General features: G+C 33.0%; 1 pseudogene across 1 annotated transcript; it reads left to right on the plus strand.

Moving 5' to 3' along the window:
* Nucleotides 1-2,912: 2,912 nt before the first annotated feature.
* Nucleotides 2,913-4,595, plus strand: LOC143542443 (transcription factor BC1-like; annotated as a pseudogene). Its single transcript, XR_013136903.1, has 7 exons — nt 2,913-3,346; nt 3,452-3,628; nt 3,706-3,771; nt 3,902-3,970; nt 4,069-4,155; nt 4,226-4,407; nt 4,503-4,595. The product of XR_013136903.1 is annotated as a transcription factor BC1-like (transcript).
* Nucleotides 4,596-5,128: the final 533 nt, after the last annotated feature.

Raw genomic sequence — 5,128 nt, forward strand, 5'->3', positions numbered from 1 at the left:
AAACGAGGGGGGGCCGGACTCAAATTTTCGGCCAAAAAAGGCTAAACTTACACTACGTAAAAAAATTTTACACTAATGCGCAAAAAAACAGGGGGGGCCGGGGCCACCCCTGGCCCCAATAAAGATTCGCCTCTGATCGCAATTTCAGTCGCAAAAGTCATTGGCCAAACCAAGTTTAAAAGACTACCAAAGCCGGTAACCAAATTGTCGTCAAATGGCAGTGTTTAAACTAGCGTGGAATGGTCAATATGGGCAAAAGGGTTTAAGTTTTCAATCACATACGGGCTCTTCTTGGACCATGAGTGACGACACCAGATTAATCCCTTAATAATAAGATTATAAACATGAGTCTTGCGTTTAGAATTCTTTTATTTCTGGTAGATGGAATTAGCAAAAACTCTTAGGTGAAAACGAGTCGATTAGTTAATTGTAGACAAGTTCGAATTTCTCAAAACTAAACTTTGATGTACATCCCACATAGATCATTTTTTGGTAAATATAAATTGATTATAGTTTAAATATAAATTACTTACAGTTGTGATAGTGGTATATTTATCATAATATTTAATTATTTATATATTGTCCTACAAAATTACGCGTGAACTCCCTTTATTGGCAAATGATCATCAGTCCCAAAGGTTGAGGTGATGCACGTAAATGTTTTATTTAAAAAAAAAAAATGTTTTGGTTTCAAGTTTCATATATATATATATATAGGGGAGGATTATTTTAAGAACCAAGGTGAGTTTTAAGAACTTTAAAAACTTAATTTTGAACCACACATTTAATTAAATGATTTGAAATATGTGTCTGAGATTAAATTTAATTAAAAAATGAAGCAGGAGAGAGAATACGTATTTTTGATAATTACACAAGTTTAAACGTTAGTTACACATGTGTAAAAAGTCGATTCGGTGTGTAAAAAAATACCGTAATTTTTTGTACAACACTTACACTTACGTATTACACATGTGTAAAAAAAAATTCGAAAAAAAAAATTGTTACGTTGAGTTCTTTCGAGTTCTTAAAACTCAAAGTGGTTCTTAAAAGAAATCAATCCTCTATATATATGTATGATAAAAATGAAAATAAAAAGAAATTAGAGGTTTTATATTGAGCCCGAGGGTATTTAAAAAAAGACAGAAATGAACTCCCTTTATTTAAGGAGAAGTGGACAACCCAATTATAATAATGTATTCGGATACAACAAAAGAAAGAAAGGAGTTATTATATGGGCTGCTCGGGTTCTCAGTGAAGACTGAATCACTCACTCCTATTAATTAGTCTAACAGGGTTAGGGGTGTTGATAATCTATAGATAATAGTAGACCAATCTTTTATCCATTTACTTTCAAAAACTTGACATATAAAAACAAGAGGTTTAGATTTGTCCAGTGTGGAAAAGCAGTCTCTTTTATAGGACTGATAAGAAATCCCTGCAGTATGTATCCTCATCCTATATATAACAAAAACAGTTTACATAGTTTTCATACATAGATTCATCGGAACAAAAACACCTCTTAAGACTGAGTGGTGTGGGGGCTTCAAAGGGGGCGCTAGAGCATCTCCGCTCGCGCCCCCAGGCGCTAATACCACACCAACAGGGGCGCTAGAGAGACGTTATGGATAGCCGTGAGCATGGTAGCGGGAGAAGAGAGAGAGGAGGGCACAATTTTTTAGGGTTTTTCACCCGTTGGGGTGTTTGACCAGCCGAAAAAAACAAAAAATAAATATTTTCTATATAAACTATATTCCATTTCACCCATTTTTATACCAATTAAAAAAATATTGTTTAATTTTTAGTATGTTTTTTTTGTAATTTGAATTTTGGATATTAATGTATTTTTTTATTAATGTGTGTTTTTTTAATAATTTATGTGTTTTTTTAATAATATGTTGTTTGAATATATTTATAAAAAAAATAAAAAAAAATTTCGCTGGAGCCCCTGCTAGAGCCCATTCACACCGGGGCCATGGGCTCCACCAGGGGCTCCAACACCCCCCTTATCCAGTTTCTCTCTCTGCCACACGTCATAATATTATTGGTTCTTGGCTCTGCTAAAACCCCCACTGGAGCCCCCACACCCCTTAGTCTAACGGTATACTATAAAAAGCACCCTCCTTATATGTCCAACACCATTTAACTTCGGTTTTTAGTTGGAAGTGAAACCCTAAATGTTTATGAAACTGATGTGACAAGGGGTCGGTCATTTTTTATTTTTGGAGTCTAGCTAACTTTGATTATCAAGCCCTTTTTGTAATATATATATATATATATATATATATATATATATTGATTAAGATTCTAATAAAATAAGAGTCATAATACACAATTCTTATAAAATGCACAGAATCACATATATAATTTGCTTTTTAGTGAAAACTATAAATTAAATGAAGCTAAGCTCTAAAAATTGTTGGCCCCAAACTTTATTGATATATCATATATGGCCTTTAATAAAATATTCGTGGGTTTTAGTCTCATGTAAGTCATGTGATAAAATATATGGAAAAGAAAAATAAATGTTCAAAAAATATAACACTTTTAATTAAGTTAATGAACAAATATTTAAGTTAATATCTTTAAATATTTATTAATTTAATTCTAATAACTTTTGGCACTTCTCTAGTTCTCTGTTTAATATTTCCTTAATTTTTATGGGAAATATGAGGGATGACCCTGGCATGCTAGGGTTGAGTTCTGATATCACCCGGTTTACCGGCTCCTCGTTGTCGTGCCGTTTGACGGGTGTGGGAGTCTGGTTTTATTCGCGGAATCCCTCAATAGGTGGATCGCTAGGGGCTCCGTCCGTCCGGATTCGTGGCCGGCTCGGGCTACCTTTAGCCAATGGAGGCCGCGTACGGAGGACCCGTCGTTACTTAGTTGGTCGTTCCAAAAAAATATATATATTTCCTTAATTTCTCTCTCCACATGTTTATATATAGGTGAGCTCCAAGTTCATCATAGACCCACATTTCTTTTCCAATTCTTCCACTTTTTGTAATCATCAAAGTTTAGTCTTTCGGTTCCAAATCACAAACTCTAAATTAGACTCATATTCAAGTTTTAAACAATGGCAGCCTTTTCACACCAACAACACCAATCTTATTTTCTTGATCATCAAACTATTTTCTTTCCAAACCCTAACACCATCACCACTGCTGCATGTTTCCCTTATGAGTTCAACCAGCCTCATGATCATCAAGCTTCTGTAGCACATAAGTTACAGAGCCCAGAATCTTCAATGTCAATGGTTCTTGATGATCAGAAAGTTGAAAGTGGAAATGAGTTGTTGGCAAAAAAGAGAAAGGACAGACAAATGGTTTCTCATCAAGATCAATCTAAAGTAGTTCACTTAATTATATTCATTTTTTGCTTAATACATATTCTCCTAATGCTGTAATGATTTACTTACAATAAATACTTTTATATGATATTAATTATGATCAAGGACACAAGCAAGAAAATGATAAAGAAGCACAAGAAAACAAATGATGATCAAGAGGAAATTAAAAAGAAAAAGAATACAAAGAAATGCTCTTCAGATCAAGAGGAAACTGAAGTTGGATACATTCAAGTTAGAGCAAGAAGAGGCCAAGCTACTGATAGCCATAGCCTTGCTGAAAGGGTATTTTTTTTTCTTGAATAATTACATGAAACTGGTTATTATTATTTAACTGAAAAGATTAATTTTTTATTCTTCAGGTGAGGAGAGAGAAAATAAGTGAAAGGATGAAGCTGTTACAAGCCATTGTTCCAGGTTGTGACAAGGTGAACTGGCTTGCTTCTGTCTTTGTTGTTTATTTATTTATTTATAATAGATGAATTACAATTATTTAATAAACTAGAGTGATAATAATATTAGAACTGACAATTTCATGTGGGATTGATTGATATGTAGGTAACTGGAAAGGCCCTCATGTTGGATGAAATTATTAATTATGTCCAATCCTTACAAAATCAAGTCGAGGTATATATACAAATAACTACATATATGGGATGTGTATATTTTATTTAATTATTTTAGTTTGAGAAAATAACTTAGTTTGCTAATGAACAAAATTTCAGTTTCTTTCCATGAAGCTTGCCTCTGTAAATCCCATGCTATATGATTTTGGAGTTGATTTGGATACATTCATGCTTAAAGCTGATGAGGTAATTAATAAATAAATTGAGGTTTTGTAGGATCACTTTATTAATTATGCATGCTTTATAATATGTCCAGAATATGAGTAACATGGTACTGCCAATCATGCCAAGCATACAACAATGGAATCACAACGGCGGAGACGCTGCCTTTGCTCCGGCTAGCGATAACTACAACTACTTGCCGCAGATGATTAACAGTTCATCAGCTACTAATTTACCTTTGTTCAACAAGCACAGATGCCAAATATTTTGTCACAGGTATCTTTCACTTTTAAGACATCAAATATTAATTATTATTTTGTATGACATATATTTATTTAATTATTTATTTTAACAAATATTTTAATTTTCAGGGAAATGGACATGAATTATGGGATGTGGATGAACAAAGAATAAAAGTAGACAATCGTTTTGCTCTCAGCAATAACTTAACTTCTTTTCACTAGTCATGGTAAGTGCATATATATTTTACCATTTATTATCATTATATATTATCTATTTAATCTAAGTATATGTTGTATATATCTTAACTTCAACTTTTACTTGTTTAGGGTATGGAGTTATGATTAATTCAATGTATGGAGATTAATCCCAACATCATGGACTAAGCAAATTAGTTGAATTCATGTGAATATGAGAAAAACATGTGACATGCAGTGATCATCATTGTCTAGAATCTGATAGATAAATATACACGACGATTCTGGATCGACCTTATTGACGAAGAGCCGAAGAACAAGAAGACCCTGAGGATTTATGATCATTGAGCACATATTTACAGTTAAAATGGGATTTGTATTTTAAATGTTGGTAGAAGATAGTAAATCCATATTTATTTTTGATTTTGTATTTTGGACCATCAACTAATTAAGGCTACAGTTGTTTACTGTTGGTGTCACCTTTATTTATGTGTTGGTTTGGTTCAGTGTATTTCGCTATCTTATTTTGCTTTTTGTGTGGGTCTGAGATGTCAGAACCC

This window comes from Bidens hawaiensis, unplaced genomic scaffold (assembly GCF_021521415.1).
Source record: "Bidens hawaiensis isolate Kalapana, Puna unplaced genomic scaffold, B.hawaiensis_p1.1 tig00012849_1, whole genome shotgun sequence".
Lineage (NCBI taxonomy): Eukaryota > Viridiplantae > Streptophyta > Magnoliopsida > Asterales > Asteraceae > Bidens > Bidens hawaiensis.